General features: G+C 42.9%; 1 protein-coding gene across 3 annotated transcripts in view; it reads left to right on the forward strand.

Moving 5' to 3' along the window:
* The first annotated feature begins 2,641 nt into the window (after window positions 1–2,641).
* The window catches only part of ZNF385B (zinc finger protein 385B), a 408,464-nt gene continuing 396,599 nt past the window's right edge, over window positions 2,642–14,506 (forward strand). For 2 of the 3 annotated variants that reach the window (XM_082689372.1, XM_082689373.1), the window contains exon 1: window positions 2,645–3,453. The gene's annotated coding sequence lies outside the window, so the exon portion shown is untranslated. Of the gene's footprint in view, window positions 3,454–14,506 lie in introns of all 3 variants that reach the window. The other variant, XM_082689365.1, reaches the window with a different exon arrangement.

The following is a 14,506-nucleotide window of genomic DNA, read 5'->3' on the forward strand; positions in this document are numbered from 1 at the left end:
ACCCGGGCCATCTGAAAGCATTTATAAGGAAAGATTCATAGCAGAGATTATTAAAAAACTAAACAGGAGTTACAGGATATTCTGAGGGCAAGTTTGCAGGATGCGAAGGTGGAAGAGCAAAATATGAGCAAGACAATTAGTGATCAGTGGTACTTACATTCCCATAAGGTTTCCAAAGTATTCCGTATAGCATTGCCTCCCGGGGATCACAGTGACCCATTGAGACAAGGCTGCTCCACTTGTTCTATCTTCCCAATGAAGAAACTGAGGTCCCCAGACTTAAAGGTGACGGCTGAAATCGGAATTTGAGTTTTCTATTCTAGTTCCATTTTCTTCCACTGCAAGAATGGGTTTCAAAATATGGCCCTCAGCCCTGAGGCCCGAGTGTTGCTGATGACTGCAAAGCATCTCAAATAGCTGTAGGGCCTTGTTTTATAACATCTTATTGTGGAAACTCTTACCCATATCTTATTGAGTAAAACTAAGTGATTTATAAAATCTTCTAATTAGTTAATGTTCTTATCACTGAGTTCTTTATCCAGTGGGTAGGCTGATTCTGTGGACATAGTTTAGTTAGGTTTTCTTTTTCTTTAATCTCTACACCCACCAAGGGACTTGAACTCATGATCCCAATCTCAAGAGTCTCATGTTCTACTGACTGAGTCAGCCTGGTGTCCCATATGTGGACATAGTTAAAAGGCGTTTGTTTGTTTTCAATATTTAGGAACCAAAGCACCACACACCAAGTAAACACACCTAGTAGGAAAAAGGCTTAAATTAATATTTCTGCTACATTCTGTCTTACTGTTTAGGGACCTCTTCTTGCTACACGTCCCTGTGTTGCTGCTATACTGACAGTCCTCCCAGAGCTCCTTGCCTACAACTAATAGTCCCTGTGTTGGTTTACACCGTCATTGCCAGGGATGAATATTGGTGGTTCTAGAAAAATAATGGTGCAAGAGTTTGAGGACAGGAGGACTGCCCCCCCATATCAGACACCACCAGAAAGGTGGGCAGGCAATGCCAACGTATCCAATAAATACACACCTGCAGTCAGAAAATCTAGGAAGAAGCTGTTGTTTCTATATGTTGAAATTTTGTGTATTTTTAATTTAATATTGTTTCCATATTGCAGTATATTTAGAAGGGAGGCACTGCAATTGTTTTTAGTTTGCCTGCAGAGACTTGACTCCTATTCTAAGGACATGAAGGCACAGTTCTTAGGGGTGGCACAGGTAGGAAATAGGGAGTTGTCTGCATGTATTTTATGCTTCTTTCAGCTGTTGTTAGGAAATGTAGCCCTCAAATAATTCTCCACCATAAGTCTCTGCTATAGGTGATTAAAAATAGAAGGGAGGAGAGAAGGATATAGTTGCAGTTTGCAGGACATAAAAAATGCACATGCTGCTAAATTGTGCAAGCCACAGAGAACACTCCTCACAGGTGTTCCACTCGGCAGAGGTTACTCATTTGCCTCCAAGTGCAATCCAAGGTGTTGACTTCAGGCTTTTAAGGGCCCCTGTCGCTTTCCCCTGTATCTTAGAAAGCTAGAGACACCAATACATCTGAGCTCAGTAGCAACCACACTGTTCCCAATTCTGACGTACAGGGCACTGGAAGCTGGGTGTTTTTCTCAAGGAAGGCTTTTGCCTCTGGAATTTCCTGGCTCTCCCAGGCTGCCAGAACCCCACCTTACCGGACTGTCAGGGACTCATGAAAGACTTGTTTTCAGTATAACTTTCACTGATGGGAGGAGACCTCAAAGCCATAATTTTGTAGAAGATAACTTCAGCAATTATCATAGCTCATGATATGTGGGTTCTAATAACTCAATTTTGGTGCTTGCTTCCTGTATATAGCAATTTCAAATAAGAAACAGTTTTAAGGATAAACAGACCAGTAAGTGTCTGTCCTTAGTCATGAGTGGGAATGCTTAGTTGTATAGAAAGGTATTTAGAATCCTAAATATATAAAAACTATCTGTCAGATTGATGCTCCTTCTCACGCTGATTGCTCAGGTGTGCTGGTGCTAGTAATATCCCTGAATTCCAAGGTGGGAAAAACCACAACCTGCTCCTTGAGAGAGCTCTAGGATGTTGTGCGTGTGCCTGTCAAATCTCAAACCCATCCTGGAGATCAGTACTGGCTTTGGCTGGACCCTACGATATTTACTCTGGACGATTATGCCAAGACATTAACAGCTGCAGTCTTAATTATTGATGGCGTTAGTGTCAATCATCTAAGAAGAAAACCAAAGCATAATATTTTAAAATCATTCTGTAAAAAAAAAAAAAAAAAAAAAAAAGTCTCTGCTGTATAACACAGCTTTCTTGTCATTTATTGCTCTTGAACTTCTCCAGCCAAAGAGGTAATTTCAGAAAACTGCTCTTCTACAATTATTTTTCCTTTCCTCTTAAATGTTGTTTTTTCAAGCGCTCTCCCTTTCAGAACCCAGCACCCTGGCCGTTGGCACTACTTTCAGCAAATGCCCCACAGCGGGGGTAACCAATGACATTTTTTAGTTTTGAAAACTTAAATAAACACGGAAAGAAAACGCGAGGAGCAGACCCCCCCCCCCCCAAGCCTTTCCGAGCCGCGGCGTGGCTGCGATGCTTCCCGCGCTGCGGGCCTTCCCGGCTCCGCCAGAAATGCCCAGGCGGCTCAGTGTGGTCTCCGAGCCGAGAGCTGGTCGAAGAGGAAACACAAATAGTTGGTTTGACGATCTCCAAGAAGAGAGTTTCCCTCTGGCTTGACTAATATTTGACAGATCCGCCCCACCGCGCCTCTTGGCATCTCGGTTTTGGGACCCCGGCGGTTGCCAAGAATTCTTGCAGGGGCTGGAGCCCCGAGGCCGGGGACCGCGCGGAGCCCGGGTCCGGACGGAGCCTCCTCTCCCTCGCAGTGCGCGCACGCCTGGAAAGGCGGGATTTAGAGGCGGCGATGCTGCGGGAGACTCTGCAGTGGCAACGGGCCCCGGAACGGTCCCGCCTCATTCGCCCTAGTGTGTGTGCCTCGCAAGTCCCTGCCTGGTAAACCGTCACCAGCTTCGGCGCGCGGCTGTGGCGCGGCCGGGGTCGTGAGCGGGACGGGAGGGCCGGGTCGGCCAGGTCCGAGCGCAGCCCCAGGCCGGGCGCGCCCCGTGGGCTCCAGGCACACGCCCCTCACCTGGGCGAGGCAGGGCGCGCAGGCGCTCAGCGCTGGGGCCGCAGCCGGGAGCTTCAGCCCGGCGCCCGCCAGAGTTGGACAGTTCCGGGGCCGCGCCGGGCCGAGCTGTCGCCGGCGCCGCTGTCGCCACCGCCACCGCCACCGCCCCGGCTGCAGCAGATAGCGGGAGAGCGTCTGCGCGGAGCCCCAGCGCAGCGCCGGCGGGATCGCCGCAGCCGCCGGAGCTCGAGCAACAGCTTCCCGGCTGGAGGAGCCACTGCCCCACGCGCCAGCGGCCCGCGCGCCGAGGTAAGCTCCGAGCGCCCAGCCCGGCGCCCCTGGGACCCGCGCCCCCTTCCCGCCCCAGCCCGCCCGCCTCCTCCCGGCGAGCCGACCCCGGGGCGCGCAGCCGGAGAGAATGGCCGGGAGCCCCCTCCCACTGGAGTTTGCACTTTGTCCGGCGGTCCCACTTGTAGAGGAGGATGCCGAACCGCCGCTTGCGGGGCTGGGGCGTGAGGCTCCTGTGAGCCCCTGGAGTTAGGAGTAGGTCGTGGAAGCCAAAGGAGTGAAGGAGTCCCCAGTGTGGGCTCCGGGGCTCTGATTACCAAGGACGAGGGGAAAATGGAGAAGGGAAGAGGACAAGGAGAATGCCCCTCTGTGGTTAGCCGCAGTGCCTCCGCCACCTGGGCGGGAAGTTTGGGGCTGGGCGTCTCTCTCTTCATTACGGGGAGATGGGTAGTTTGGGGAGATGTGGGAGGAAGATAGGAGTCAAAACTTGGGGTTCTGAGAGTTCTGCAGCTGAAAGAAGGTGAAATGGGGGCGGAGAGGCAGAAAGAAGGTCCCCAAAGTTTGCACTTGCTGGGAGCCTGGGGTGGGGTGCAGGGGTGCCCGGTGAAGGTGTCGGTGCACGTCGGGAGGACACTGTGGGACTGCGGAAGGGACAGGGAGAAGGGGAGGAGGAGGACCATCTGCTTCGCCGCTGTTATTTGCGGGGGCCCATGGGGGAAGAAGGGAGAGCTGGCAGGACGATGTTCCCCAAATGTTTCCCCAGGCTCTGGAGGACAAACAGTTTTTATGGTGAACCTGGATGACGGAGTGTTGTAGTCTTTCAAGGAAAATAAATTGCCATCAAGCCCTCGGCCCCCATGAGTACAAAATAAACACAGTTTTGGAATGCTCTCAGAAGTTCTTGGATTAGGAAACGTCATCTTCATTTTCTTTATTTTCGTACAGAGATGTGGTTTGCATTTCTCTTTGGTTTTGCTTTGCTCAGGAGCATCACACCAAGGTGAATGCAAACTTTGTTAAGATGTAGCAAACGATGCTCAAATAGAAGTAAAACATTCGTGTTATGTAGGGTCCAGCTTCAAGCTTGGAGACTGGCAGCTTCAGAACAATGCATGAAACTGTAGAAAATGCGTTTATCAAATTAAAAACAAGGCTTTTCATAAAGTCAGTAAGCTACATCTCAGATAAAGTGAAAGGTTTTAGCTTGAAAGAGCTCCCTTAAATATTTCAGGGCCTTATTTCACCGGTTTTCATAGTCCTTTCATCTTATTTTGACGCCATCTGTTCATTGAGTATGTGTTGTCCCTTCCCTGTGCTAGATTAATGCCCTTAGAATGCAAATGCTGTATTGGAAGTTCTGTTGTTACTTGAGGCTCTTAAGGTAGAAAAAAAAAATGTTTATTTACTCAAAAGTGTTGGTTGTAGTTCAGATTCTCTATCCCCATAAATCAAATATTTGTGGATTTATAATTCACACTGCTACTCATTTCCAAAAGTGATTTGAGGAAGCTTGGAATGAAAACCACAAATCAAATAGCTATTCTTGTAGATCTTCTTGACCTCTCTTGGATGCATTTGTAGTAAAATGCTTTTGCGAAGGTGAGTTCTAACAAAGGAAAAATTCCTGCTCTCCCTGGAATCATCCTAGTGATATCAGTGTTTTGCAGCATAATTCCTATGTATTTCATTTACATTATATTATTTTACATTACATAAGTCATGATGTCTTTATAGAAGTTTAACCACTAAGCAGCATCTATATTAAAGAAAAGTATGTCAGTATTTTAGAGCATTTTACCAAACATACGGATTCACAGAGCAAAAAGAGAACAGTGAACTTAATCTATCTTTCTTGAACTGAGGCAGAAAGGAAACCAAGGGAGGTGTCTCCTTTGCCATCAAACCAGAGAAGGAACTGTCAATTAGTACTTGTCACCCAAACATGGACAATTAGTGAGACCTGTCAGCAGTTAGAGGATAACTTTACCTACCAAGTGTTAACTATTATATGAGGATTTATAAAGCCTTATCAGGTGTTCTCAGCTTTCTTTTTTCTCAGCTTAATGACATGGCTCAGGGAGGGGGGGAAAAAAAAAGCCCCCAAACACCCACCTCCAAAAGGTAAAATGTCTCCATAGAGTAATGCTGTGTGGAGCTCCCATCATAGAAGAGATAAGAATCTTAAATCCCTCAACTGCCTCCCTTTAGATTTTTTTTCTTCCAGCTGAGTTTGAAGATATCATTGCACGATTTTTAACAGCAGCAGTTTATATGAAAAAATATGAACAAATAGTTTACTTCTCACAGGGGTAATTGCTTCATTTATGAAATCTTTGCTCACAGAAGAGCAAAATTGGCTTTCTGCTGTTCCTCTAAGATCCTATGTCTTCCAAGATCTAAAGAACAATGAGCATGTATGTTCCAGTTTCCCACTGCTTTTCCCTCTATGGTTTTATTGTAAACCCCCCACCACCATCTCACCATCTCTATTTTGCCATCCCCCCCTGTCCTGTGTCTGTCCCCGGGTGTCTCAATATCACCTTTTCATCTTTCCTTTGCTTTTTTATTTTTTTCTGCAGTTTTCTCTTGATCCTCTTTGCTTTATAGATGATCTATTTTTTGCATGTTACTTTTTATTCAGTGATGTCCTTTTATTAGTGCTGGATTATTTTCCCAAAGTGGTATTCCTATCCCTACTGTCCCTCCTAAATTTTATATTGACAATTTGAACCATCTGCAAGATGCCTCTGTATTCTTCTTAAGTGCCTTAAACAGGTTTAAACTCTAATTGACATCTTTCTTCTTACATGAAAGGGGGTGGGTCTGTCAATTTCTATATTTCTCTCCATCACCCAGGACCTTCCCAAAATCATTGATTTCCTATAATTTTATATATATATGTGTGTGTGTGTGTGTGTGTGTGTGTGTGCGTGTGCGTGTATGTATGTGTGTATAAATTTTCTAATTTTCTATAAATTTCCTATAATTCACAGATAAACCCTATGGACTTGATGACTTATGATACCCGCTTCTCCACATTTTTATTCCTATAGAGACTATCTTTCTTCAGACTCGTAACTGTTTCTAGGGACTCTCTTGATGTTGTCCTGACTAGTCTCTCAGATCCAGTCTTTCTCACTTCCAATCCATCTTATACTTGGTTTGCAGAATAAGCTTCTTAAGGCAGAGCCGAGCTCAATCACTGGCTAATAAACTTTTCTCCAGTGCCCCACCAAATAACATATAAACCTCATCTCTGACATCTTAAGACCCTTTGCAGTCCAGGCCAAAAATGGCTTCACATTTTTACTTTGACTTCATTCATTCATTCATTCATTCATTCAATGAATATTTGATTGCCTGCTGCATGCCAGAAACAGCTGTAGGTAATACTTTTAGAAGTGCCTTGTGTATTAGCTCAGTGGTATGCTGCACATTTTATTTTTCAATGGTGGGATCCACTGTTAAAATATAATCTTATGGGCCCTAGCAACCCTACTGACCTCTACATCCCTACCCTTAGTAGTCTCTGAGGCATCATCACAGAGTCCTGAGTCTCCTTGAAACAGTTTGAAAACACTGCTTTGGCAGAAGGCAGTATTCCCTCAACACACAGCAGGCTTCTGAGTTCTGCATCTTTGTGCTTATGCTGTTCCCTCTTCCTAGACTCGGCCCTCCCACTTCTGCAGAACCATTTCTGCCTGCCAGAGAGTCAGTGCCATTGCTGTGGCATCTCTGAACTCCAGGACTCCAGTGTTTCCTCCTCCAAACCTTGTAACACTTTGGTAGGCATCTTCTTGGAGCACAGGCCAAGTTGTCTCCCTCATTTTTCTGTGCCTTTTGCATTCTCCCCTCAGGGCATCCTGCCAACCATGCCTAACCTCAGGCCTTCATTTCCTGAAATACCCAGCTGAGGGCCTGGCAGGTTGTGGGACATCAGCAAGTAATTTAATTAGACTGAATTCTACGTAGCTCTCTAGTCCCCACTTGGGCCTGTGATAGCTACTTGTTTTCAGGATTCAGTCTCTTCCAGTAGAGCCAGTGCTTCTCGAATTTGAATATGTATCTTGATCATGAGGAGATCTTATTAAAGTGCAGAGTCTGGTTTAGCAGGTCTGGGATGGGGCCAGAGGTACTGCTTTGCTAAGGAGTTCCCAGCTTATGTTGAAATAGCAGAACCTTGAACTTGAGCAAGGTAGTAGATGTTACTTCACAGTTTGGGGAGTTTCTGGCAGCCCCAGCTCTCTGTCTGGTGGTTTTCCTCCAGTTAGTGTTTGCTTCCATATTACTTTGTATCCTGGAAGTATTTTAGGCCTTGACATGCTTCCCAAACCAAAATGGAAGATGTGGTGATGCCCTTAAGTTTTCTTTATTTTGCTGACCCAGTGTTGCAATGGCTAGTTCTCCCTCTTGTATTTTTCTCTGGCCAGTTTTATTTCTTTGTTGTATATTACTTCTCATTTTACCATTATATCCAGACTGTGGTGGTTCTCCTTGCTCACTCTGCTATGATTCTTTTTCTTTCCTGTGCTCTCTTTGGTTCTTAAAATTCAGATGTCTTGGCTGACTCCCTGCCCCAACTGTTTTCCTATTGCTTCCAAAAATTATCTGTGAAAGGAGCACTGAAATCCGGGGCAGGAGACTCCAGTTCTCACTCTGCCTTTACTGTGAGCATGAGATATTGGGCAAAGCTGTTTCTTTCTGGTCTTTTCACTTGTGGATGGAGGTTTTGTGGATTATACAACTCCTGGCATCTCCTTTAGCACCAGGAGATCTTCTTTACCCCGTGAGATCTTCTCGTGGGGCAGAAGGAGCAGGTTGGGGGAGGAAAGAAGGATCATGTGGTGCTGGTGATGCTGGTGTGGGCCCTCATCTAATGTTTCTGTTTTAGATAAACAATTTGAACTTTTGTTCTTGCACCATGCAGGGACTTATGTTTCTTAAGAAAAAAAAAGCAAAAACAACTATACCTTGGGGTTTGCAAATCCTGTTGTTCTCAACCCTGGATTCACACTAAAATCAATTCAGGAGCTCACAGAAAATAGTGGTGTTGTTAGCTCATTTCAAGGGAATGATTTAATTTATCAGTATTTTTGAAATGTCCCCAAGTGATTCTGATTTCCAGCATGGGTGGAGAACTTCAGTGTCTGGTCTGTAAAGGCAGCTTGGAATGATGGTTAAGAGCACAGTATTGTGCTGAGTCAAATCCTGGCTTTGCTACTCAACAAATTTGAGAGCTTCAGGGGGTTACTTCATGTCTTAGAGCTTCAGTTTCTTTGTCTGTGAAATGGGTTGACTTTGTTATTGTGAGGATAGACAGGCGCCATCAGTGGAATACTATGCATATTGTGGTTGTTGAAGAAAGAGTAGTGGTTGTTTATCCTGATACCATAACAATTTAAATCCACTGAATTACTTAAGAGTCATTTTGCCTCAGAGCTAACAGTCTCCTTGCCCCCTGTTCAGTTTCTAGGTATTCTGCATAGTATAATCACTTTGAGGAGAAATTTATGAGCTTATTTTTCAGAAGTCAGTGAAAAAAATACGGAAGAGGGCATATATATTAATAAAAACCAACCACCCTTGTATTTTTGATCCATTTGGTGCCACATCAACTCTATGATCTCATAAATAGCAGAGATAGATTAAAACACATATAAACTGATACACAAAAGATGGCCAGGCTTTCATACCTACGTCATGAAAAATGCTTTTGCTCTTTAATAAAGACAGTTCTGTCACCAACAAATAGAAAGGGTTGAAATTCATGGGTCTAAGAGAGCATTTTATTTTGGAAATAAATATAAATGGGTTAGGCGTTTACATTTCTGAGTTTATAATGGGAAATGGAATTTAAAAATTAAAAAGCGCACACAAAGTGATAATCTGTCCTGTGCAGGCTAAATCTAAATCAACCCTTTCTTCTCTTTTTTTGGCTGAGATTCCAGAACAGCCGTTATGCTATAATGTTATCATCATATCAGCAAAGCAAAGATTGGGTAAATGGATATAACCCATATTAACTGAGGACCCACAGACCTTTTTTTTTTTTTTTTTCCCTGTATACATCTGAAAACAAGTAAAAGGGTGCTTAGTAATTCCAGTGGGCCTGGCCTAGGTACCTCACAGCAAACATCAGGGGTTGTCATTACTGATGGCCTTCGTGCATAAAAGAAAGACTCCTGGGGACAGCGTCTCACTTTTTTCTCTTAGAATGAAATGTTTCATTTCTTTTTGATCAGGAAAAGTATTTTTAATTAAACTGATAAAACTTTTCCAAAGTTTATTTTTCATATTGTGGTGTGTACTTTTTAAATAGCACAATTAAGAAGATACTATGACATTTTAGGGGCGCCTGTGTGACTCAGAGGGTTAAGCCTCTGCCTTCAGCTCAGGTCATGGTCTCAGGGCCCTGGGATTGAGCCCTACATCAGGCTCTTTGCTCAGTGGGGAGCCTGCTTCCCCCTTTCTCTCTGCCTGCCTTTCTGCCTACTTGTGATTTCTCTCTCTGTGTCAAATAAATAAAATCTTTAAAAAAAGATACTATGACATTTTAAAAAGAACCTTTGAGCTACAACTAAGAAAAGGTCCATTGTGAGCGATGTTTAGCTAATTCTTTTTGCAATCTTTGCTTAATATACTTGTTAAAATTGTGTCAAATTCTACAGAGAGCTGTGACTTTTAGTGTGTATTGATTAAAGTGGTCAGTCTGATGGTTAGTCAGCCTGATGGTTAGTCCATTATATAAGGTTTTCAGAGTCTAGAGGTCTGGATCCTTGATCAGCTTATACTCGTTGCAAACCAGGATTCAGATTCTGATTAATCTCAGGAGTAATAGATTGTTATTTTTGTGAAGTATGAGTTAAGGATATAAGCTAAGGAAATGAGTTAAGGATAGTTTAGGGTGAAAAGGGCTCTTTGTGCAAAATCCTCATTGACAAATTGGAGAAATGAGACCTGAGAATCTAGATTATTTAAGATTTGACCCTAAAGAAATTAGACATCACAAATAAGGAAGGAAAAGTTCTCGTGGTACTAACAGTGAAATTAAACTTCACATAACATTTATATAGACCCTGTGATGTCCTTCAAGATGATATGTTAGAGGTGGGAAAACTGTACCTCACAGACTTAGAGAGAGAGGTATTACTTTATATTTTATCTGAAATATAATGCTGTAAGTAAGAATACAAAGCACAAAATGCCAGTTTGTATATAAAAAAACCCACACTTATATATAAAAACAGGCGTTTTGATCTTATATTTATGAATTTTTATTTTAATGAATTGGTCATTGTACATGGTTTTACACGATACCTGGAAATGCTGATGGTTGTATTTAATCATTACCCACATGATACATATCTCATTACCAGCATACGTTACACTATTGGAGATGGAGAGAAGTATAGCCTAATGGTTGAGTTCAGGCTCCAGAGTCAGACTTTGTGGATGCAAAATTCAGCTCTTCCACTTATTCACTGTCTAACTTTGATCAAGTTACTCAACTTCTCTGTGCCTTAGTTTCCCAAGTGTAAGAGACAATGAGAGAAATTTTCATGGGATTGTTGTCAGAAAAAACAAGTACACATAACATACTTAGCAAAGTTCTTAGGACTTACCAAAGTCCAGTACTCCTAATGGTAGCCATTATTGTACATTATATGGTTAAATAATGAATACCAGATACCTCAAGGATACATTGATTTGTTTGCCAAGGGAACTTGGGCAACTCTTAGGTTTTGCACCTTGAGTCTGAAACTTACTTTGTATTTTTCTAATATATATGATCTCTCCTCTGTCTTTCATTGTTTACTGTAGGAGAACAATGAAATGAAAGAGAGAATAGAGGTGTGGAATTTTAAGCCCTACAAGGGCTCCAGACAATTTAACCATGTGAAGCACAGACGGATTTTTAATAACAAAATATATAACTCAGGCCGTAGGGTTTATGAAAAGATCAAGTGGCTTAAGACTTAGCTTTCATATGACATGCTTCCTGAACTTGGTAGTCATGTATGAACCTGGAATGTTTGGAAGTGACCTAAATCAGAGTGACCTAGGTATAGGAGCCAGCAAATGGAATTAGGGTCTGTGACCAGAGTGGACTCATTCAAGGACAGTCTCTTGGGCATTTGAATTGTAGTTGAATCCTCCTGGGTTCACATGCATTTATTTGAGCACTTGCATTGGATTTTCCAAATTGGAATTTAGACAACAAAATAATTAGCAAAACAAACAAAACAAAAACCCCACAAAACCCACAAAAAAAACCATAATTGATAAACTATATGCAGGATTACCAAGGAGTTTAAGTCCATATATATATATATATATATTTATATATATATATGCTACATGTATGGTTCTTAAAAGTCAGTCTCATTTCCACAGCAATAAAATCATCAGGACTTAGAAAATCTTAGTCTTGTTCTTTTGCATAAATTTCTCCTTGTGTCTCATGCTTGTGGTCCTGGGCTGATCCTAAAAAAATGTCTCTAGTACAGTGATTCTTGGACTTTAGCATGTAAGGGAATCCCTGGAGGGCTTACAAAAAATGCAGATCTCTGTAATTCACCCTTGAAGTTTTCTGACTCACCAGGTCTTGAGGTAGGACTCACTAATCTAAATATTTTACGGAAATATTTTGTAAGTGTCCCAGTTGATTCACAGATCAAACAGCCTAGTTCTCTAGATGAGCACTTGTTCTCAGCTTGGGATGCCTTTCACAGTTATTGTGGTTCTTTTAGTAAAAGTCCAGTTGAACAGGCCAAACTCAGTTCTTCTGTGATGCATTAACCACAGGACTTTCCTTGCTTAAGCTGCTTTGAGTCCCCCATATGAGCCTGTCATGTGCAAATTCTAGAGAACAAGGCTCTGTTCTCTCATTGACTACCTGGGGCCTTCAGCCACGGGTTTTAGTACACTGTGGTTCTCCGTAGCTGTAGGGACCACTGGCCACCTGCCTCCGTATCCCTGTGAGCTCACTCGGGATAGTCAAATTCCAGGGCCCAAATCTAATACTACTAAACTAAAAAAAAAAAAAAAAGAAGAGTTGGGATGTGAGGTCTTAGAGCCTGGATTTTTCCTTGCTTTGCAGAGGATGATGATTGCCTTGAAGTTCTCTGGCCGGTGCTCTGTGGAGCTAGCCTTTGCCTGCACAGGTCAGGGCTTCAGACGGCTCCAGTGCTTGTGGTGAGCACACTGGCTGCAGCGACCATAAGGCCAGGACAGGGACCGCCATGACTCCTGAATGTCAGCAATGTCTCTTCCTTCTCACACCTCCAGGCTTCTCCTTTTTCTGCAGACTGCTAACAGCCATTTCTCTTGTCCTTGAGGTTTTATAATGGGAAACACAGGCTCCTTTCTCTCTGGGCTCTTCCTGTCTTCTCCTTTCCACAGCTGCCAAATAGAGACCCAAACGATAGTGCCAAACATACGAATGTGATGGCACACGTTCAGGCTGCTGCTGGCCTGGCAGAGAGACCCCGTTAAGCCTTTTCCAATCCTTGAAGGCTTTCTTGCCTCCCTGTGTATAGCTTACATAAGCAGGGTTTAAATTTGTCGAGAATTTCACAGGTTCTCAGATCTGTTGTCTTCCTCTTAAAGTGCTTTGGAAAAAGGAACAGTATAATGTACTCTTGGCTGGAATGGGGAAGAGGCAACCAATCTTTAGAAATATTTGAATTCTTGAAATCGTGTTTCTGAATTATCAAGAATTGTAGCAAGAAAATTACTGTGTATGTGTAACAGTTCTGTCTCCAGGCCATGTACTTCAATAGACCCATATAAAAATGTAAATTAGAGAATGTTTTAGTGTTCCTATATAAAATAATGAACAAAAGCGACGTTAAAAATTATTAAGTATTATATTGTGAACAACTTTGTCATTGATTGCTTTAAAATCTGAGGAATAGTTTTCTGTCTTGTTAAATAACCCTTTATCTATAAAACTTCAGAGATTGATTGAAAGTAAGGTGGCTTAAAAGTCAATAGTTTGACATCTCCTCATTCCAAGCTCGTGTTTTGATGGAACCCTGTTACATCTGACACAGTCCTGACACAGTCCTCCTAGATGTTAACATCTTTCTTCCACAATAAGGAAGGCTCCCTGGTAACCAAAGGAAGCAGGGGTTAGTGAGGTTGGGTGACTGGCAAAAAGGTATTACATCTACCTGGAATCCACCACCAATCAAATTAGATGCGAGAGGGAATTATGCGTCGAGGAGATAGTAGTGTCAAACTTCAAGGATCTTTTCAAGAGATGATTACTGGTGACATGACAAGCTTATTTTTCTCACATTAGGAAAAGCATTTAAAAGACAACATCTGAACTGTTCCATAGGGCTAATAATGATACTTGATGGCGGGGCCCTCCATGGGATGGATTTTTCATCATCTCTTGGACCTGTGCTTAGTTGAGGAGATTGTGCTATCCCAAAGGCCTCTCGGACTAGCCCACTTTTTTGTTTCTGTGAAGCCTTGTTATGACCATAAGACAATGAGCACTAAGAACATGATTTCAGCACTGATTGAAGCCACTTGAAGCAACCTAGCATGAGGAAAGACACAAAGCAGAATTTTTGTGAGTCTCCCCACCACCATGCCGCCATTGTTAACCTCCTTTAGCAATAGGACAAGGCACATGTTTCACCATCTGGTGCAAGATAAGAGGGCTTTGAACTGACACGGAAGCTGCCTACGAACCCTCAAAGGGATGACATGTGGACAAAGACACAGATTCATTTTTCTGAAGTTCCAGCAGGCACAATTAGATTCAGTGGGTGGGATTGGAGGGAGGCAGATTTCCATTCAGTGTGAGAGAGAACTTTCTAATGATTCATACTGTTCAATAGTGGCCTTGAAGTTTCACACTTGTTCCAGAGGAAAGTATATGACACGTGAGAGGGTCAGCCACCAGAAACAACATATAAGGAATTCTCAGATTGAGTGGAAGCTCAACTTGGCTGACCACTGTAATCTATCTGCTTTTTGGATTTATTGTTTTTTTTTTTTTTTTTAAGATTGCTTATTTATTTGTCAGAGAGAGAGAGAGACAGGGAGAGCACAAGCA

The sequence above is a fragment of the Mustela nivalis genome (genome assembly GCF_964662115.1).
Source record: "Mustela nivalis genome assembly, chromosome: 11".
NCBI lineage: Eukaryota > Metazoa > Chordata > Mammalia > Carnivora > Mustelidae > Mustela > Mustela nivalis.